Source organism: Camelus bactrianus, chromosome 3, assembly GCF_048773025.1.
Source record: "Camelus bactrianus isolate YW-2024 breed Bactrian camel chromosome 3, ASM4877302v1, whole genome shotgun sequence".
Lineage (NCBI taxonomy): Eukaryota > Metazoa > Chordata > Mammalia > Artiodactyla > Camelidae > Camelus > Camelus bactrianus.
In genome coordinates this window covers 161,309,201-161,331,788 of record NC_133541.1, presented here as the reverse complement: position 1 = coordinate 161,331,788, position 22,588 = coordinate 161,309,201, and the positions used below count along the sequence as shown (strand labels likewise).

General features: G+C 43.9%; 1 long non-coding RNA gene across 2 annotated transcripts; it reads left to right on the top strand.

Annotated features, from left to right (window-relative positions):
• The first annotated feature begins 16,147 nt into the window (after positions 1-16,147).
• Positions 16,148-22,385, top strand: LOC141577220 (uncharacterized). Of its 2 annotated transcripts, none has more exons than XR_012506037.1 (3): positions 16,148-19,610; positions 19,705-19,899; positions 20,674-22,385. It is a non-coding gene; the product is annotated as an uncharacterized LOC141577220 (long non-coding RNA). The 2 variants fall into 2 exon arrangements; XR_012506036.1 differs by having other exon boundaries at positions 16,153-17,829.
• The last annotated feature ends 203 nt before the right edge of the window (positions 22,386-22,588 follow it).

The following is a 22,588-nucleotide window of genomic DNA, read 5'->3' as shown; positions in this document are numbered from 1 at the left end:
GGTATTTGGACAAGTAAATTCTCCCAGCAGTATTGAACCCCCTTGTACCTCCAGGGGTTCTCCAAAGGTTTACATGTTCCAAATCTGACCCAAAACCAATGAGCCTTTTTGTTTTAAGCACTTCACCATGGACAAAAGATGTCACTAAAGAAGGTGAGAAAAGAGCAGGTCCCCATCATCCAGAGTCCCTCCCAAAGGGCACACAGAAGTAAGGAGGAGATGAACGAGACAAACGGTTTATTTATACACAAGCAGGAGCCAACCAGAAAAGTAAGTACCATGTTAAATGGTGAAAGTTAAAGGCTTTTTTATCAACCTAACTTAATAGGGCAAAGGGAGAGGAGAGAATTGGCTTCCATGACAGGTTTTCTTCTACATCTATTGAATCTCAGGTGTCTTCAGCTTAAAGTGCTTTTGTATTAACCATGGGTTCCATCTGACTTTCCATTCCTCGAACTTTGTTTTCTTTTTCAACATTCACTCATGTATTCTGAGCCCCTGGATTTACCACATGAATTTTAGATTGATTGTCAATTCCTGCAAAACACCACCTGGGATTTGGGTAGGCATTCTTTGAATCCTTAGATCTATTCGTGGACTATTGTCATCTAAGTAGAATGAAGCCTTCTGCTCCATGAATATGGGATTATTCTCTGTGAATGTAGGTCTTAGTTTCTCTCAACAGAATCTCTAATCTATTGTAGTCTTAAGTGTCCAAGTCTGGTACTTCTTCCTCACCTCTTTGGATGCTGATTCAGAAGAGACACGACCTCCTGGAGAACCTCTGCTGCCACGGAGCTGACATGGAACTGCGTCCTGAGAAGACTTTAAATTCTTTTAAAATAGGATTAATGTACTTTAATTACTAGATGAGTAATGAATGGGTCACATTAAGATAGGATTTTAATCCTTTTAGAATTAGTAGAATAATATAGACACAGTACAAAAAATTGAAATATTGCCTAAAAGAGAAGAGATTTGTAATTCCCACCCACAGAGGTGACTATCATGAATGATTTGGTTCTTATGTCTCAGTCTCTGTGTCTCTCAGTATGTCTTTCTCCATCTCTGTCTCTCGCACACTCACAATCAGATCAGTTTACATCTATACTGATTTCACACATATGTGGTCATGCAGATGGGACCCTGGGTGCAGACAGTGGGTCTGCATACTTCCACCCTGAGGCCTCCCTTGACATTGGGTTGAGACCAGACACCCACTTTTCCAACTGCACAGCATTCATTCATCCACATGAACCAGAAAAAATGGACCCCATACACTCTTCATCAACATTAGTATTGCTTTAATTCAGACTGTTTCAACCAGTGCTGTGATGATCACCCTTGAAAAGGCATCTTTGAATAGGTGTGTAAGGATTTTAGTGGGATGAACTGTAAGGATCAGAACTTCTGGGGAAGAGCTGCATCTGTGGCCCTTTGATGCGTCCTGCACCCTGTTCTCCTGAAGAGGAGTGTCCCTTCTCTCTTCCCTCCAGGGGATCTGCTGGAGCCTCTGCCTGCTTACATTGTCACCAGGGCTGGTTGTCACCTGACTAAAGACCCGCCAGTGTGATGGTGACCGGTGCTCTCTCTGCAGATTCCTTCTGCCTGTGTTCTCACCTGAGAGGTCAAGCATCTCTAACACACACTGGCCACCTGCATTGCCTCTCATTGGAACTGCCCATGTCTGTTCTGTTTCTGTTTAGAACACTGCGTTTCGAAAGGATTTTGGACTACAGGGATGGGAATCCTTTCTCCAACCTTGGGTTATGAGGAATGCTTTTTTCAGGTTGTGGTCTCACTTTCAAGCAGTTTTTCTGGGCTTTTGCTAATTTTTTTGATTGGTTTTGTTTTTGCCACAGGAAGAGCTAAGCATCTCCCTTATGTCTTCTGGCTGTGGTGTCACAGGTGGAACAGCAGTGTCTACCCTGAGATTATGCACAGAGTTACTAAAAGGGCTTCATTTTGTACATCACATCTTTAATCCCCCTGGATATCCCCTTAAAATGATAAAAATGCTGTTTCAAGTGAAAACAAAAAAAATCCCCAGCCCCAGCTAAAAACAAGTGGGCAGGGACAAAAGAAAACTTTTTTAAAGTTTCATTGACAGGGAACACCAAGGAGAGTTAAAGACACTCAGAGAGAAAGAGGACTTGGTGTTGTCAGGAGCTGGGTGAGGAGGGAGGGGAGTGCGCGCTCTGGATCCAAGGTTTCACTTTGAGGAAAGAAATAGTATGAAACTAGATGGTAGTGATGGTCGCACAACATTGTGAATGCCTCTAATGCTCCTCAGTTGCACAATTTAAAAGGGGAAAAGTCTATATTTTATTAATGAAACTCCAAAAAGAAAAATAAACCTTGCCATAAATGAAGTGAAACAAACAAAGGAAACTAAAGAAAACCAAACAAAAACATCTCCAGAGGAAGGGAAGTCAAGTTTGGGAGGGGGAGGGGAATGATAGTGGGAATTTGGAGAACATTTTGGAGAAGAAGGTGTGGGTGGATGCAGAGGGGGCTCTACCCCAGTTGGTGGTGATGCCTGAACTGTTTCTCCATTGTCCAGCAGTCCAGCTGCAGATGCAGGTTCAGGAGGAGTTGCAGGAGCGGCAGGAGGGAACTCGCGGTCTCCTGCTGGATCCAGATCATCCTTTTTTGGTCTCTGACATCTTCCCCTGCCCCTGCCTCCTCTGTAACTATTGGATGTGGAGAGAGATTTAAGTCTTGTGGAAGAGCTCATGCTGTGTGAGAGGAAAAATTTACCCACCTGCCTCCCTTTCCATGTGCCTCTTCAAGGACAGAAAACTTCCCAGAGCTTTCCAGACAGCTCCCACCCAGAAAGTGCCCACAGGATGTGTTCTGTGACTGAATTTTTCCAGACAGGTGGTCTGAGGCCATTCTTTTCTCTGGTCCCAACAGTAGCTTCTGGGTACACCTCCTTGTGTGGCCCAGCCCTCGCCCCTCCCTCACCTACACACACGCATCAGCCCTGCCTTCCTGAACTTCGGGCTCTGTTTTGGGGGCTCCTGGTCCTCCACCTGACTTGCAGCGAGGTGGGCACTGTGCTCCATGTCAGAGCAGGGTGTGCTGAGCAACCCGTCATCCACAGGCAGGTACCAGGGGAGAGCCCTGGGTGATCTCTGGGTCAGAGGCGTGCCCCACTGATTTGTGGGCCACGGTGGAGGGGACCCTGCCATATCCAGACCCACCTGGATCCTGCGCTGGCCCTCAGAAGAGCGGCACATCAGCCCTTCACTTGGGGGAGGGGGCGTTGGTTTTCTTATTCATCAGCTGCTGTTCAATATGTGGTATCTAGCTCTGCAATGACAGTGACCAGCAGCTGACCCGGCCTGGAAGCCTCAGAGCCCTGCCCGGCCAGGAACACTCCTGCTTCTGTCCACTCGACCCTCTGCTGACAGATCAGACCGAGACCTTGTTCAGCTCAGACACCCGGGAGGGAAAAGACATACCCAGAATGCATGGGCTCCACCTTGGGCAGCAGGACCCTTCCCTGGCTCTCCACATCCCAGCCAGCCAGCTTTGCCCTGGGCTGTGGATGTGACCGGCCCACCAGGCCTCTGAACTGCTCTTGCTTTGGGCAGAAACCCATCCCCAAATTGACTGCTCCACCTCCACCAGCCAGGACGGGGCCGTCGGGATACCTGGGTGGGATCAGAGTGGTGGCCTGGCCTGGGCGGGCCTGCCCTGGGCCTCCCTGTGTTACCTTTGGGTCTCTCTGGCCAAAAGTCCAGAGGCGCCTTGGGTGAGACATGACCCAGCGCTGGCAGCGTTGGTTAAGCCCCTCGCTGCGGGCTTTCCGGGGTCTGTGGCCTCGGGATATTGGGATGCAGCAGAACGTGACTCTGTCTCCAATCAAGTGAGCTGAGTAGGAACTTCTCTACAGAGTGGGTGCCTGGTGACTTTAGTTCCAAGTTCTGTTGGGCTCTATTGCTGGGAAAATGAGATCACTTCCTGAGGTCCACTTACCCAAGCTTCCTCCTGACACATAGCTCCCCAAGGACCTTTCTGGGCTGCCGATCTATCATTTCTCACTCCATGCCATGTCCACACACAGTGACACCAACTCAGCCCCCCTCATAGCCCTGGGGAGGCGTGGATGCAGCCAGTGCTGCAGCTCTGAAGATACAGCTGGGTTCAGACATGGCTCCCCCAACTCAACAGTTCTATCACCATGGAAAAGCCACGTGCCTCTCAGGGTCTCCCCAATCTCCCGTCAGCACAGTGGGGACCATTCTGGCCCCTGCTTCCTAGAGAAGCCATCCTGTCTCTAGACCTAGAAACACCTACTGCATCTGTCACCCCCATGGGCTGGCATCACAGGGAGCTCGTGCACAGACTTAGCAAAGGAATGACCCCACAGAGGGATGGCGGAGCGCAGAGAAGATGCCACACAGGCCTGGGTCTGCCCTGAGGTCTGGAGAAAGTCACTTTCCTTATTGCTTGCTTCCCAGCTCCCAGTCGTGCGACTAAATTTAAATACAACTCTGACGTCGTCAGCTCTGGCAAACAACCTCCTAGGTCTTTCTGTCATGTTGACATACAGGCCCAGATTCTGATCTCGGCCTCTGTGGTGGACTGCCCCACAATGTCTTCATACTTTTTGCCTTCAGTTCCCACGCCCTTTTGTGATCCCCACACCCTCCCCTGGAGGATGGATGGACTTTGAGACCAGGTTCTGACATGCAGACTGACTTGTGAAAATGTGCGTGAGTTCCACTCCTTCCCAGCTCCAGTTTTCCTTCTCTCTGTCTCTGTCTCTCAGTGCCTCTCTCTCTGTCTTTTCTCTCTGTTTCTCTGTCTCCCTTGCTTCTCTGTGTTTCAGTCTGTCTGTCTCTTTTCCGGTATGTATGTGTGTATACATTTATGTGTATATGTGTGTATTTATGTGTGTGTATTGTTCGGGCCCAGGGCAAGTCACTTCTGAAAATCCCTTGATGACATATTGATTATTTTGAATTCATGTTACTAAAGAAAAATTATCTTTGAAAATTGTGCAAGCACTTTGGTGGAATCTTCTCTAAGGACCAGCACTGCTAGGGAAGTGATGTTCCTGTGGCACTTTGATGTATCCTGTACCTTGTTCTGCCGGAGAGGAGCGTCCATTTGCTCTTCCCTCCAGGGGACCTCCTGGGGCCTCTGCCTGCTCACGTTGTCACCAGGGCTGGTTGTCACCGGGCTAAAGACCTGCCAGTGTGATGGTGGCCAATGTTATCTCTGCAGTCTGTCCATCTGCCTATGTCCTCACCTTACAGGTCGAGCATCTCTAGCACACACTGGCCACCTGCACTGCCTCTCGTTGGAACTGCCTGTGTGTGTTTTGTTTCTTTTCAGAACACTGGGCTTCAAGATGTTTTTGCACCACAGCGATGTGAAGCTTTTCTCCGATCTTGGGTCATGAGGAAAGCTTTTTCCAGGCTGTGGTTTTTCTTTCCAGCTGTCTTTCTTGGCCTTTGTTTTCTGCTTTAGTTTGGTTTTATTTTGCCACAAGAAGAGCTAAGCATCTCCCTTCTGGCTCTGGTTTCACACTTAGAACAGCAGTGCCTACCACGAGATTATGCACAGAGTTACCAAAAGGGCTTCATTTGGTACGTCTCATCTTTAATCCATCTGGATTTCCCTCTCAAAATACAAAAATGCTAATTCACGTGAAAACAAACAAACAAAAAATTCACCCATCCCTACTTAAGATATGAGGGCAGCGAGAAAAAAAAGCCACCTTTTATATGATTTCATTGATAGGGAACATCCAGGATAGGTTAAGACAGAGAGAGAAAGGGGATTAGTGCTTCTCATTGGCTGGGGGTGGTAGGATGTGGGGTGCGCTTTGTATACAAGCTTTTAGTTTGAGGAAGGCAATTGTCTAAACCAGTGGTGTTGGTCTCACAACATTTTTAATGCACTTAATGCTCCTTAAAATTGCACAATTTAAAATGGGAAAAGGCTAAACTTTATTCTTGTAAACTTAAAACAAAAATAGAATATACTATAATAGAAAAGAAAAATATCTGACTCCATAGAAGATCTGTCCTTTTGGCTTTAAACCTGTGCCCTATTTTCTAGGCTTAATCTTACTAGCTCTGCACCTTTTGTAAAACAGTGTTGCCTTTAGCCTGAAATATACAGGAAAGCCTATTTTCAAGTCTTTGGTCTTTAAGGATATTAACACTTTTGCACTTATATAAAGACAGCAAGTTGCAGAATAGAAAATAACTTTTGCTTTGTTAGAGGTTTTACAGAGGCCCTATGACCTGGTCTATGTTGACAGCTGCAGACCAAGATAATGGCAGACTAATATCTTGGAGAACCATCTTCCCCAAGTCAGACTTCAGGCTCCTTTTCTAGTAAATAGGGGAGGGGCTGTGGTTGGTTGTTGCAAACTTCTTGGTGTCGGATTTCTTTGTCCTTTGAATCCTTTGCAGCTGTCCACGTGAATCAGATCACCGTGTTCCTGTAACACCTGCAACAAAACAAATTTTTCTATTCTGCAACTTGTTATCTTTATAAGAGTGCAAAAGTGTTAATATCCTTAAAGGTCAGAGTTTTGAGAATAGGATCTTCTGTTTATTTCAGCCTAAAGGTAACATTATTTTACAAAAGTTGCAGAGCTAGCAAGACTAAGCCTAGAAAACACGGCAGAGGGTTAAAGGAAAGGAAAAGATCCAATATGGAGTCAGATTTGTTCTTCTCTATTACAGTGCCTTTGGGTGAGAGCTAAGAGGATGACTCCTGGGTGGGTCCTCTACAGTCCCAGGCTGCAGTTCAGGCAGGGTCCCTGCCAGATTCACCATGACTTTGGACCTGATCTCCCACAGAGAAAGTGACAATTATTGGATTAAAATTACCTGTCAAAATCCCTTCAATTGCCTGTAAACTATACCACAGCAGAGGATGTCTCCTTGGCCAGTTAACTGCCAGTCTCCCCTGATGCAAGGGACCAGCGTCACGGCGGGATCCATGGTGGCCTGGACAGTGCACATTCCTACTTTTCTCTCCAGCCTTGGCTTCCTAAAATTGATGCTTTGAAAGCTCCCGTCCCTCTTCCCTCTGGCCTGGTGTGAATGAACAAGATACCTGCACCCACCTGGGCTGAGGCCAGGCCACGCACACAGCCCCATGCACACAGCCCACCATCTGCTGTCTACCCCTGGGCTCAAGTGCACCCTCTGAAATCCCCCACCCCAAAGGTCCGCGTGCCTAGTGCCTCCGCCCTAGGGGTCCAGATCACCATCAGGACCATCAACCACCCAAGGCCCACAGGCCATTGGCTGGCAGCCTGGGATCACCCTGACCCATCGGGTCAGATGAGACACAGGGTGCGGGGATCAGGGTGCCAGGGCGGGAATTGGAACCTCTTTCAGCCCAGCCTGCCTCTCCCTGTAGCCTCAGACACTAACTATGAAGGTGCACACTAGGCTGGATCCCCCGCTGGTGGCAGTAGTCATCATTACTGGAGCTCAGATTTCCCCACCCCAACCACAGGGTTAGGGGTGAGGGAGTGAGCTTAGGGTAGGGGTGCACTCAGAGTGAAGGGGATCCCATGGTGAGGGGGTATAGGTTGAGGAGTGTGGGGCCGCTCAGATTGGAACTGACCTGGCTGAGAGGTGAGGAGTATAGTTTCAGGATTTTGGGGGTCCTTTGGTGAGGCATGAGGGTGTAGGGGCCATAGGTTAGGACCAAGCAGGACGCAGTGTCAGGGCACAGACCTCGGTTTGAGGAGAAGAAGCCCTGTCTTTAAGGTCTGGTGGGAGACTGGGCCTGGCCAGGGGTGGGAGGGTAGTAACAGGGAGGGGAAGGTGAGCAGGGGAAGTGGGGCTGGTGGGGTGTGGCCTGGCCCAGGGCAGTCGTGGTTCTAGTTCAGTGCCAGGACCCAGTGGTGGCGGGGTGAAGGCTCTGGGGATGGAGACCCGGCGGGACGAGCAGGAGGGGCACCACCTGGCTCCTCCCGGCCCCAGTGGCCAGGTCTGGTAAAGCAGGAGACCCACCCGAGCAGTTTGCGCTGCAGGAGGGAGGAGGAGGAGGGGCGCGCACGCGCTGACGGACAGATGCGCGGACGCCGGAACCCGCCCAGAACGAGTGGAAGCTGGCGGCAGCCGGTTGCTCCTGGACCAGCTCCTGGAAGAGGAACACGGTCTGGGGTCTGGGCCGCCGCTTGCCCTTGGTTTGGCTGCTGCTCCCGGGCAGTTAAGGGGGCGCTGGTGGGGGCGTGCTGCTCGAAGCCGGAGGGTGACGCCTGGGCTGTGCGACTGAGGAGGCGCACAGGGAGGTGTGCGGAGGTGAGGTCACGGCCGCGCGTCCGGTTAGGACCCTGAGGCGGTTCCCAGCCGCCTCTGTGGTTAGTGGTAACCCCGCTATTAGTAGTTCCTGAACCCCGCGTTTTTGCCGCCGCTTATACCCGGGTTTAGGAGAGCAGGTACTGCCCCGGGAGGTGGGAGGGCACCGGACGGCTCCGAAGCATCTCTGACTGGCCCTCAGACCATGACCTGCTCCCGGGAGGCGGGTGCGGTGCGGTCGCGAGGCCTCGGATGCAATGGGGGCTGCCCCATGAGAGCCCCTGGATTTGCTCCCATCTTCCCCGCGGCCTGACCTTGGGGGCGGCCTCTAAATCCCCAGGTTCTTGTGACTCAGGTTACAGGTCAGGCTGCCCCTGGGAGGTGGGCGCAGTGTGATCAGTGTGCTGGGATGGCTGCAGCAACAGCGGGAAATGGTCGCAAACCCCGCGCTTTCACAGGGCAGCCCCAGTCCCACCATCGCAGCCGCCGCCATTCCCTGAAAGCACAGCACCTGCCTTCCAGGAGCAGGCTGGCCTCTAACCTGAGTTCCACGAATCTGGGGCAGCAGAGGCCAATCTCAGGCCATGCGCTGGGGAGTTTGAAGCCAATCCACGGGCTTTCATGGGCAGACCCCATAACCCGCCACTGCCTTCGACCACACCGCGCCCTCCTTCCAGAAGCAGGCTGACCTGCGGACCGTGCCTGGAGCAGCAAAAGCCGAGCCCTGGACAGGCCGTGGGAGAGAAGGGGGCAAGTCGACCAGCCTGCCAGGTCGCTGCCCATCTCCCTGCCGCTGCCCCAGGTTCGTGGATCACTTGTTTTCAAGTCAGTGGGTTCCTGAGAGGCAGGAGCGGTGCAGTCAGGAGGCGGGGTCTGCGGGGAGGGGTGCTGCCCCAAGGTGATCAGGTGGACTTGCTCCCATCTCCCCCAGGGCCAGATCTGTGGACGGCCTCTGCTGCCCCAGGTTCACAGGACGCATGTCATGTCAGTCTGTCCCTGGGAGGAGTGCTCAGTGCCCTCGGGGCAGCCTCAGTGGCTGACAATGATTTTGGAAGTGGGCTCTAGCCCAGCATAACTAACTCTCCTTTCTTCTCTTGCTTCCTCAGTTGGTGGCTGTATAGGCTTTTTCATTATAGGTTATTGCTGGATAATGAACATAGGTTTCTCTGCTATACAGAAGAAACTTTATTTAAAATCTATTTTTATATATAGTGGCTAACATTTGTAAATCTCAAACTCCCAAATATATCCCTTGCCATCCCCTTTCCCTGGTAACCTTAAGATTGTTGACTAAGTCTGCAAGTCTGTTTCTGTTTTGTAGATGAGTTCACAGTGTCTTTTTCTCTATTTTTTTAGATTGCACATATGAGTGATATCATTTGGTATTTTTCTGTTTCTGGCTGCTTTCACTTAGAATGACGATCTCTAGCTCCACCCATGTTGCTGCAAATGGTTTTATTTTGTCCTATTCATGGTAGAGTAATATTCCAGTCTATAAATATGCCACAACTTCTTTATCCAGTCATCTGTTGCTACATTTAGCTTGCCTCCATGTCTCGGCTACTGTATACAGTGATGCTATGAACACTGGGGTGCAGGTATCTTTTCACATTGGAGTTCTTTCCAGTTATATACCCAGATGTGGGATTTCTGGGTCATAGGGTAAGTATACTTTTAGTTTTTTGAGGGATTTCCATGCTTTCCATAATGACTACACCAAACTGGATTCCCACCAGCAGTGTAAGAGGGTACCCTTCCCTCTACAGCCTCTCTAGCATTTATCATTCATGAACTTCTGAGCGATGGCCATTCTGACTGGTGTGAGCTGATATCTCATTGTAGTTTTGATATGAATCTCTCTGTTTGTTAGTGATATCGAGCATTTTTTCATGTGCCTATTGGCCATTTGTGTCTTCATTGGAGAAATGCTTGTTTAGGTCTTCTGCCTATGTTTGGATTGAGTTGTTTGTTTTTTTGTTTTTAAGTTGTATGAGCTGTTTATATATTCTGAAAATTAAGGCTTTTTTGTTAGTCGTATCATTTGCAAATATTTTCTCCCATTCGTAGGTTGTTGTTTCCTTTTTTTTACTTATGGTTGCCTATGCTGTGAAGAAATTTATGAGTTTAATTACGTCCCTTTTGTTTTTTTCTCTTATTTCCATTGCCTGGGTAGATTGCCCTAGGAGAACGTTGCTAAGATTTATGTCAGATAATGTTTTGCGTATGTTTTCTTTTAGGAGATTTATCATGTCTTGTCCATCTGCATCTTAAGCCTGTACTCTAGATCTGTGCTTCAGTTTTGAATTTTGAGCTTCTTAGAGAACACCTACTCTTAGCTCATATGTCAGATTCAACATGTCTAAAGCTGATTTCATAATCATTTTTCTTGCAGCGTATCCATTTATTCAGTGGCATAATCATTCTTCTAGTCTTGAATACCCAAAGGCTTGGAATGGTCTTTGATTTATATTTCTCTCACCACCCTCCACATATTCTTGGCTTCTGGAACTGTATGTTTTTGGTTTCAAATGTCTATTCTGATTGCTGATACTCTGATGAAGAGCGTTCATCCCTGATACAAGAATTTTTCCTTCTGCTGAATTCTTGGATATTCTCTCCCCTCCTTTCAGTCAACCTTCAGTTTTGACCCTCCAACATCTAGAGTCAAGTCAAAGACTTACCACAACCAGATCTCAGCCAGGTAGTCTCGACCCTTAATCACTTTGGCCTTACCTTATTTGTTCCAATCATTATGTGACTTAGCCTCCTAGGGTAACCTGTGCCTTATTAAAATCCAGGAGTCACCAGTCTTTTCCTATCCAGTCCTCAGTTAAAACAGCTTAGAATTGCCCTGAGAACTAGTTGGAGCCCCATCCCCTTCATTGATTCTTCCCTATTTATTCCAAATACTTCTAGCTCCTCTTTGTATTTCTGCACTGTTCATGATCGGTAGCCTGTAATCTAGTCTTTGAGTACTGACTTGGTACCATTGCCGGTTGGTTTCCAATGTGTCTCCTCACTTAGCTGGTAACTGGAGAAGACTCCCTTGTTCAGCCTCCTTTATACCTTCACCCTGCTTAGCATCGGGCATTAGCAGGCATCCAGGCAGTGCTAACCTACTTTATTCGCAGGGGTGGTGGTTTGGAGTATAGCTAATAACTATTAATTCAGTGTTGCAATTAAAAAAGAAAGCCAAGAAAATCCATAAAACTTTATCTCCATGTTCAGTTTAGCGCTTTACCTCAACAGTTTTCTTAACTCTGTGTTTACATTCACATAGTGTTCAGTGCTTTTACTGTTCCCTGAGGCAAGCAGGTGAGTTGTCATTATGTTTGACTTTCACGTTACATTTCATATTGGATATATTTGTGCAATGACAAAACCTTCTTTTATAAGTAAACAGCTGGAAGCCCAGAGAGACTAACAGCCTAAACCAGGGTCACCTGGTTAGTGTTTGGCACAGGCCAGGACCGCGGTTCACATCTTCCAGCTGCTCCTCTTCCAGTGCCTTTTCATTCCAGTGCTGGGAAATGTAGCCCCATCAGCCAAACGGCCAAGTCTCATTGCTGCCCCTTTACCTGCCAGTGATGGCAGTGCTACAAAACGTGGCAAAGGAAAGGTCAGAAATAGGAGTGATAAAAGACATGGAAGTGCTGGAAATGGATCCTCAGCCTCTTCCTCCCTATTTGAGCACCTCACAAGTGTCCCTCTCTGACACTGCTGTTCATTGATTATAACACAGTCTTTAAAATCAGACTGATCTTTTGTAGGACATGCTTTTATCCTGGTCCCTTTCCTGCTAGTAGTCACCGTCATGGGCAGAAAGTGCCTGACTGTGCTCTGTTTGTCACTTAGGTGGGAGGGGAAGTGGGAGACGAAGCGGGTTGAACTGAAGCCGAGCTTTTTACAGCTCTGTTGTTCTAGGACCAGAGCAGTTCCACTCCTGCTTTCATCACCTCTCCACCTCTGAGTCCCAGCTACCCACTCCTGCCTGCTTCCCCACATGCCACGTCCTGGGGGAGGACAGTGTGGTTGGCAATGCCCCCTCCACCCTCCGCCTTCCGCCCTGGGAGGTGCAGGAGTCTGCTTCAACTTTTGAGCTGTTTTGGTAGTTGGGCTTTTCCAGCCTTTCTAGGCATCTGCTTTCCAGCTCTGGGAAATTGGAGATGTAACTTAACCATACAAGTTCTATACTAATGTATACAGTGGCATTAATGTGATGTTGTCTTTAAGGTGTTCTGGGACTGGATAGGAGGTTTTTAACACAGGATGCTTCACATCCAATTCTAAAGGCCTACAGGATGCAGGTGTAATTCAAGTTCTTACATGGCTGTAAGGCAGACATGGACATTATTTTATAATATGACCATATGTTCATAGATTACGGTTAGTCCGCCGGCTCTGTATCTAATAAAAGTTTAAATTCCAAACGCTTGAAGAAAATTTGTGGACCATGTCTTTTTGCCTGTAACTAGTTGCAAAAACTGAAATCAAGACTCTACCACAAGCCAGTGTTTCCCAGTAGAGAAACCCTCTACTTTTACAACCTCTAAGTAATTCAGTGGTTCTTTGGGTGAGATGAGGGATGCCAGAGTATTTTGTTGGGACACTAGAGTGGCATGACAAGTATTCTGGGACTGGTTACAGTTGAATCTCTGCTTCCTATATCCTGGACTGATTACAGAGTCAATGTTAGTGCGTTAACCAGCTTCTGAATGCAAGGGTAGCTAGGAAGACAACAGAGAAAATAGAAGGATATAAAGTAATGGAGAGACTTCAGAGCAGTACAAATGTTGACTTTGACACCACCAGCTGCTGACTTGAACTTGGCAGGAATTTGTGAGAAATGGTGGGTGTCACTGCAAGAAAGAGAGTCCTGCAGCTTTTGGGGTGAACAGGCAAAGGGGAGAGCAGATATGGTGACCACTCGGGGGCTGATTATTTGTGTCCTGAATGTGAAAATGTCTGGTCTCCTGTTCAATTTTGCAGCCACAACTTCACGTGACTCAGGGCATTATTTCCACCAGATACCATAAAAACATAAACAACCTCTGTTTCCCAAAGTGTTTGTTCTCGATCTGAGATGATTGTCCTGTGGTGGGAGGTAAGTGGGCGGTGGGTCCTATTACATCACTCCCTTTCACTAAAAGTCTACCTCGCTGCTTTTCACCCTACTGCTAGGGGTGCTGCCATTCTGTTACACCTAGACCTATAAGACAGGCTTACCTGAATCCTCACGTGAAGAGGGATAGTTATGTGCAGTTTTAAATAATTGCTTGGGTCATGTGGTCCTTTGTTCCCTCCATTGGAAATCACTATTCCAGAGCAAATAGTATGAATCTATATAAACTATATTGTTTGTAAGATGTCTTCGGAAGTTTTGCAGTAGGTTTAAATATTTGCTTGGTGATGGCCTCTTGATTGTTTGAAGGAGGCAACCCTCACTAGGGGCTTTGTTGGCTCCCTTAGATTTCCCTTACTGGCAGTAGAGTGTTCGTAGGCAGAGTTAGAAAGTTAACTGGGCTGAGAAGCCGAATTTGCCCACAGCTGGGAATTAGTAGAAGAGTCAGTTATGGAAGGAAGGATTTAGGATTATCTGGTAGCAGAGTTGTGGGATCCAAGCCCTGGGAAACCTCAGCTTTTGTAGAGTATATTCTGTAACAATAGGCTATTGGATAATTTTAACACTTGTTATGGGATGTAGAGTTGGGGAAAGACTTAAAAGTGAAAGAACCTTAAAAAAGAATCTCCAAATATTTTAAAGAAAACAGTACTCAGAATGAGAGCTTTCCTGGAAAAGACTAGTTCTTCACTTCACAGGGGAAGCAGGGAGAAATTGTAACTGCACTTACAGTAACTTAAAAGGTAAACCTTACCCTCCCACTTAGCTGTTTCCTGGTGTAAGTTCATATTCCACATCTGTAGTTTTAGACATGATGTGTCATTTTCTGGTACTCCATTCTGCTTCTGAGTGAGAGACTGACGCAAAGTCACATAGCAATTGAAAAATTGCACAAAAGTCTTTATTGTTAAAAATGTAGATATGTGGCAGAGTGATGCATTTGCAAATGACTTTCAGTACAGAGAACACTTAAAAGAATGCGGTGTTATTTCTTTTTTTATTCCTTTAAGCCTTTGAATAGAAGGTTTTCTTTGCAGAGTTTCTGGAGTACATCAGAACAAGCAGGAACTAAAAATAGCTTTAAGAAAGCACCAGTATAGATGTTGTTTATAGTATGGTATCTGTCTTAAAGTTAACTCTTTAAAGCAGGAAGTTGTAACTCTCAATTTCTTAAGCAAATAAAAAACATTCTTGACTCTTAATGACATACTTTGTGGGGTGAAGCCGCTTTTGCTTCCATTCTGAGCATTGAAAGGCCTTCAAGGATAATTCTACCAGTCCTCAATATTTTATTTTCCTTCTGTTGTGAACTTGTTATTAAACTTGAAGGAGATATAAATATCATTAACTTGCTACATATGTAGATATTTAGTGTTACATAGTCAGAAAATTTGTGTACATCACACGTATCTACATAATTCCCCAGGTTCCAACTGTGTTCCTGATAAAAGAATGGTGGGAAATGGCATTATGGGGATATGTCTTGCAGTACACAGTGTTTCCCCTGTTCCCTCTACCAGATCTGGATATTCTTTCATCTTTCGGCTTCTAGAATTTCTACCTCTTTTTCTTAAGACAGGTGTAACTCATCCCCCTGCTCACACAAATATGCGTACACACACACACACACACACACACATACAATGTGCCATAGGGAGTAGCGTGCACCATCCCATTCTCTGACTACAGCTCTGATCCCACACACTGGAGGCAGTGTCTTGCACGAATTCATTTGTAAGTTCCTTTTTAAAACTCGGGTGGTCGGGAAATAGGACTGATATCCTCACCTAGTAGGCAAGCCCTCAAGGATAACTTCTATGGTTAATGCCAGGGTATCTTAATGTTTGAGTACCTGGGTTTCATGTCTTCCTGTACCACCTGTGTGACCCATGATTCCCACAGTTCTGTCTCCCGTTAGACTTTTTCTCTCAAACTCTGGACTCTTATAATATTCTGCTGATTTGGCATCTTCACTTGGAACTCTGATATCTTAAAACCAACATGTGTAAAAACTGAGCCCTTGGTCCTCCTACCCCCCAAACTGGTTCTTTATGCAGCCTCCCCCATTCAGTTAGTGGAAACTTAATCCTTCCAGCTGCTTGGGTCAAAAATCTTGGAGTTATTCTGACTTTCACTGACATACCACATGAATTCTGTCAATAGATCTGGTTTGACACTGCCTTTAAAACATATCCAGAGCCCAGCCACTTCTCACCATGGCTCCTGCTTCCACTGCTGCTTCCCTGCCCTGAGCCACTGTCCTCTCCTCCTGCATAGCCCTTCTCAGTAGCTTCCCACCTTTCATCTCTGACCCGTTTGCACTATTCTCACCCCGCAGTCAAGTGAGCCTTGAAAACCTAAGTTAGATTGTGTCGTCCTTCTGCAGTGCCTCCCCATTTCACTCCGGGTAAAAGCCACAGTCCTTACAATGTCCTCCAAGGCCATACAGGATCTGCACTGACCCTTCTCCGCAGCTCCAGCCGTGCCCCCATTCTGGAACATGCGAGGTCACGCTGGCCTTGGTGATGGTTATTCCATCCTCCTGGGACTTCTCACCTCCTAGTCTTAATTCTAACCTCAGTTCACAGTGTGCCCTGCTCTGGTATTTAATACAACATCACCCTCATCCTATACCCTCAACTCTCTTTACTTTGCCCTTTTTACTTTTATACATGGTTCCTCTTTCCTAGCATGCCACCTCCTCTGCTGCTCTGTTGTGTGTATTGTCATCTCCACCCCCCACCCCAGCTAGACTCCAACCAAGCTCCGTGAGGACAGGACTTTTGTTTTGTTTATTGATCTATTCCAAGTGCCTAGAGTAGTCCTGGGTACATTGTAGGCCGTCAAAAATTATTTGCTGAATAAATTAAAAGGCTATTTTAAAAATGAATCATCCTTTCATTAACAGGTGAGGAAAGGAAGCTGCATGAAGGAAAATGGTGCAGTAAATAATGATATTTGCCTGTTGTACTATGTATGATATATATATATGTGTTTTAGTCTTAATTTGGTATCTCAGTTTCTTAATTTAATAGCTGTATTAAGGTGTAATTTACAGGCCATAAAATTCACATATTATAATTGTACAAGTCAGCCATTTTAACTATTTCTAGAGTTGTGCAACTGTGTCCTCATAAAGTCCCCTTGTGTCCATCCATATGCAGTTCGCCCTCCCCTCAGTGGCACCCTGATTTTATTTGTTTTTGTTTTTTTGGCAATCACATCTGAAAAGAATAATTTACACAGCAGTACTAATATAGCTTTGCACTTTTAGAAATGACACACTTAAATATGAAATCAGGAGTCATTGCTGAATGTAGGCAGCAGTATCAGACATCGGTGAGAAGAATGGACTTGAGTGTCAGACTGGCTGCGATATTACCCAGCTCCACCATTTACCAAGTTACCCAAATTATTTTCTGTCTCAAGCTCTATGTCTGTTATATGGGTGTAATAATAGCAGCTTACAGAGTTGTGAGGATTAAGCAAACAGGGAAACAAAATTTAGTATAGTGGCCAGCTTATGTTATTACCTAAGAAATAGCCTTGCAGGTAGAGAGCAAAATTCAAATCAGTTTCTAAAGTATGTGTAAAATATGATCCAGTTCCTGCCTGGTTTGTAAACACGTATGCCTACTGCAGAATATAAAAGCAGGCTAATTTCCAACAGAAAAGATCATTTCTCAGCATTTCTTTCAAAGGTAGTTGCAAAATAATTTTTACTAAATTTTCTGTGCCCATCTCTGACAGAGCTTTGACACCAGGGAAGTAATTATCTACATTTTTGTTAAAATGATGCTGACCATCAGGAAGTGTTCCGAATTATATTTTAGCCTTTATGTTGGGAAATATTGTGAAACTTCTTCTAAATTAATGGGGGAGGGGCATTCATTGTAGCTCTTGTAGCCTGATAAGGCTTCTCTAAATTATCTTTTTTTAAATTTTAATTAAAGTAATTAATTAATTTTTTGCAGGGGGTGGTAATTATGTTTTTATTTATTTTATTTTTATAAGAAGTTCTGGGGATTGAACCCAGGCCCTTGTGCATGCTAAGAATATGATCTTTCACTTGAGCTATACCCCCCTAAATTATCTTTAATAAGGTCTTTTTCTCTGTTTTGTTATTTTCTTTTATGTACAGATGCACAAAGCAGGGTCATCAGAAGCCTCTCAATTCCAAAGATGATTATAGTGAAAAACATTGCACAGTGACAGTGAATCCTTGGAATATGAAGAAAGATTGTAAAGTCCTGAATGAATTAAGAAGGAATTGTTACATTAACTTACATGTAACCATGGCTCTCTTACCTTTATTTTTCACTTTATAATGAAGATATTCCTCACCCGTCAAGGTTGCTTTGTTAGATATAGGGAATATCTAAAGCCTTTTCTGGAAGTTTTTTAAATAAATAAGAGCAGGTAATTTATCAGAAGTGTGAATGGTGTAATCTGCTCTGTCTAGTATGGTAGCCACCAGCCACATGTGACTATTGTGAATTGAGATGTTCTATAAGTGGAAAATACATAATAGATTTTCAAGACTTCGTACAACAATAATAATGTAAAATATTTATTAAAAGTTTTCAAAGTGTTAATCACTTTTGAAATGATAGTATATTGGATATTTTGGGATAAATATAATTATTCCTGGAATTAAGTACACTTGTTCCTTTTTATTGTCTAAATGGGATTACTGGAAAATTGTGACTTGCACTATGTTTCTATTGACAGTGCTGGCTTCTAACTTATTGCAAATAATATGAAAATAACTTTGATTAAGTATTTTATAATTGAGTAGTTGATTTCCATCATATTACTTTCAGGTGTACAACACAGAGGCTCAACATCTTTATATATTATATTCCATTTAATGTCACCATAAAATAATGGCTATATTTCCCTGTGCTGTATGATACAGCCCTATAACCTATCCATTTTATACATAGTACTTTTTACCTCTCAATCCCTTACCCCCTTCCTGCCTCCCTCTCCTCCTTCTCCCCATTGGTAACCACCAGTCTGTTCTGTGTACCTGTGAGTCTATTTCTGTTTTATTATAGTAATTAATTTGTTTTATTTTTTAGATATACATATAAGTTAATAAATAGAATATTTGTTTTTCTTTCTCTGACATATTTCACTTAGCATAATACCCTGTAGGTCCATCCATGTTATTGCAAAAGACATTATTTAATTTTTTAATGGCTGAGCAGTATTCCATTGTGTGTGTGTGTTCATGTGTATATATGTGTGTGTGTATGCGTGTATATATGTAAATATACATATATATATAATATACCACAACTTCTTTATCCAGTCATCTGCCAGTGAACATTTGGGTTGTTTCAGTGTGTTGGCTATTGTAAATAGTGCTGCTGTGAACACTGGGGTGCATGTGTCTTTTTGAATTATATTTTTCTCCAGACATATACCCATGAATGGGATTGCTGGATCACACGGAAGTATATTTTCAGTTTTTTAAGGAAACTCTATACTGTCCTCCATGGTGGCTGCAACATTTACATTCCCACCAACCGAGTAGGAGGGTTCCTTTTTCTCTTAAAAGGTCAAAAATTCTCTACATTTATATACTTTCCTTACAGTTTAGGACACAATTTGGCAAAAGCCAGATAGAATTTAATAGGAGTAAATACAGTATTTTTTCAAATGTCCATGCATTATGGATAGATATGTTATTGATGAGTTGGTTCCCTATTTTTGTAGATGCAGAAGTTTTTATAGCTTCACAGACATTTCAGTCTTGCAGAAAGAAAAATGTCTTTGCATTTTGCTGAACTTGTCCGGGTGGCTTTATGGAATTTGGTCCAGGCCTGCAGAGGTGAATACACATCCAAACCTGAACCATTTGAATGTCTGCAAGATTTTAAGAGTCTAGAATGTCAGATCTGGACTATAACTCTGGTGAATGACATCAGTGAGTGGACTCAAGAAAACTCCATTTGAGTGCAAAGCCTTTCATAAGCCAAAAAAGGCTTTGAAATTGTGGCAAAGCCAGAGACTTTTGTGCACCACATATGGCCACAAACCCATGGGGACAACCACAGGCCTTCTGGAGTGCCAAGGGAATTCCATGTGAGGAGTCCAGCACTCACAGGAATCCAACAAGTCCCTGCCAGCCAGAGCACCTTCATTGCTACTGTGGTATTTTGAGCAAATGTCTTTTCTTCAGGTTCAAATTGGTTTGTTGTTTTTTTTTTAATAAAAGAAAATCAAACAACTTCTTGTTCCCGTGGTGAAAGTAAAAGTCTAACATTTTCTGATTTCTTTTGACAGAGAAAACTTGAGCCTATGAATCTAAACTCATCTGTGATGGTCTGCAGCTGGGAGCAAGCAGATCAGTGTCAGTCCCTTTGCAGCCGTTGGCTGGGAGCCTGCATGTTCCCTGGAATGATATTTGAATCATGTCACCCTAGCCGTGCCTTTGCTCTGGACTGGGAGGCGAGTCAGTCAGAATCTGCATTATGGAATGTATGTTTCAGATCCAAAGCTAGGAGATCTTTTTTAATAGCCAGAGAATGTAGTCATAAATATATCTATTAATGTATTTATGCAAGAACAATTTTAAAGTTTTTTTATTATAAAAATTTCGCCCAAAATTGAAAATGAAAGAACATTGGAATTAAAATCCAATGGAATTAAAAGCAGTGGAATTAAAAATCATCTGTACCTTAGTTATACATAAAGAATCTTAAAATCCTTCTAAACATTTTTTTGTTCAAATGTAGATATTTTTCCCTTCCAAAAATGAAAATTATTATTTCACATTTTTTTCTTTTTCCTTTTATTATATATTCCATATTAATAAATATAATTCTTTTAAATCCCTTTTAATGGCTGTTTAACATTATATTGAACAGATATGTAAATAGTCCTAGGTTTAAGAAATTTAAAAAATTGTCATTACAATGCCCCTGCAAAGAATTTTTTCGTGTTTCTATTTTTAGTTACTAATTTGGACTAAAAGTTAACAAGTTTACTTTTCTTCATCTAAAACATTGGTTATTTTATGAATGAATTGTAAGGATTTTAAATAACTTTTCAGTAATTTCAACAAAGAAATTAACTTTAAGGCAAAAATGTATGATGGTTTGCAAATATATTTTCATTATATCTTCACTTTTACCAGTGTCATATCTGTGTGTGTTTGCACAAGTGCTTTAACTACCAGCAATGTAAGAAAAATCTGTGTACAAAAAATGTGAAAATAGTTTCCTGGTTTGTGTTTTCATTCTCCCAATATAGGTTTTGGATGACAAGCTTGTATTTGCAAATGTACACACCCTGTGGGAGGTGCTCTGTACATACGCTGAGATACTGTACATAAAATTGCCTCTGAATCCCAATCATCTGAAAACCGTGTCCTCAGCCTTTGATACCTTCAGCTGTTTTATGAAAGTCCTCCAAGTGGATGAAAGTATCAACAACCGGAACAAGAGTTTTTCATTGCCCTATTTGAGAAGAGCTGCGTGAACGACTTTTATATTCAGGATAGAGATACATTCATCAATCCAACCACCAGGAGCCTCACTGTAAGTCTAAACCGAGTTTAGCTGCTGTCTTGGGGGTGATTTAGAACCTGCTGTTGAATTATAAGTGATTTGGTTTTGTTGGTTTGGTTTGGTTTTTAAAAGCTGCCCATAAAAATGAAAAAAGAGAAAGAAAAGAAATATGCCTACAGATTCCTGTTAGGATAGTAAACAGTGGCTGGTTATTTACCCTGTATAAACCACACGCTTTCTTAGAATCTATTTAGGTTTACTTCATCCTTTCTTAGATCAAGTATCAAGTAAGGGACAGTTTTAAAAAAAAATTCAGGATTAACTGGCTTGTGAGCTCCGGGATCTGCAAGGCAGCTTTCCCTTCCCATGGTGTAAGTCAAATGGCAGAAATGAAATAAAGCACTTCATGTATCCTCCGGTGTTAACAGGAAAAGGTGAGTCTTCTTGACCTTGTTACTTCCTGGGTAAAATGAAGATAATATGTCAGGAGTCGACAAGCCCATTTAGGGCAGGAACCATGTTGTCTTGTTCACTGCTGAATCCCAGGCACCAGGAAGGCTGAGTTTAACAAGTGGGTGAATGAATGAACTGTAGTTCCCCCAGAGTTACCATGTGGGGCAGTGTGGATTAGCAGCTAAGAGCATAGACTCGAGAGGTGAGGGTACAGCTCAAGTGATGGGGCGCATGCTTAGCACGCATAAAGTCCTGGGTTCAGCCCCCAACACCTCCTCTAAAATAGACAAATAACCCTAATTACCTCCCCACCCCCCACCAGAATTACCTTATTATCTCCCTGCCACCAAAAAAAAAAAAAAAAAAGGTAGAAGTGGCCAAGAGCATAGACTCAGGCTGGAACACTTGTGCTGGTTTCTCGCTGTCTACCTTGTAAAAGTCATTTAGCCTCTGTGTTTATCAAGTTCCTCATCAATAAAATGGGGATAATAATAGTACCCACCTCGTAGAGATGCTATGGGGATTAATGAATCTGTTTGAATTTTAGAACAGCCCTGGCTAATAGTAAGTACTATGCATTTGCCAGCTCTTTTCATAATTACTGACAGATGTTATTATCAACCAAAGAAGTATTAGTTCTTTGTAAGGGAAATGCATGTTAGACCATTTCATTTATCATTTTCTGTAATTCAGGCTTTTTCCCTCTGAAATACCATTTTCTGTCTGTGCACTAGTAAATCACAGGGCTTTCCAAATTTCATCTGTCTGAGTTCTTGTCATGATGACAATACTGCAGAGTTTTGACATTTTTTAGGGACTCCATCTGAGATGACAGCAACCCCTCAAATTCAGAAGCACTTCTCTAACTGACAACATCTCGCATGAAATGAAGTTTGTAAAATGTAAGAGCTTCAGACGCTAAATGATGCCATAAATGCAAAGATGTTATATCTAAGCTCTTTAAATAAATCCTGTCATTGAAATAAAGGAAATACTATATTATAGCGCTCTATGACTTTGTTACTTGCTATCCGTCTATCTGACTCTTTAAGACAAAAGAAAGCAAAGACTGAGATTGATCATTACTACTGTGTGGTACACGTATTTGTGGATGAAGACCATACTGAAATGCACTGTCTAAGATACTAAAATGGACACTAAACAGCTGCTTGATGCACATGCATGAACAGAACAGGGAGCTGGTT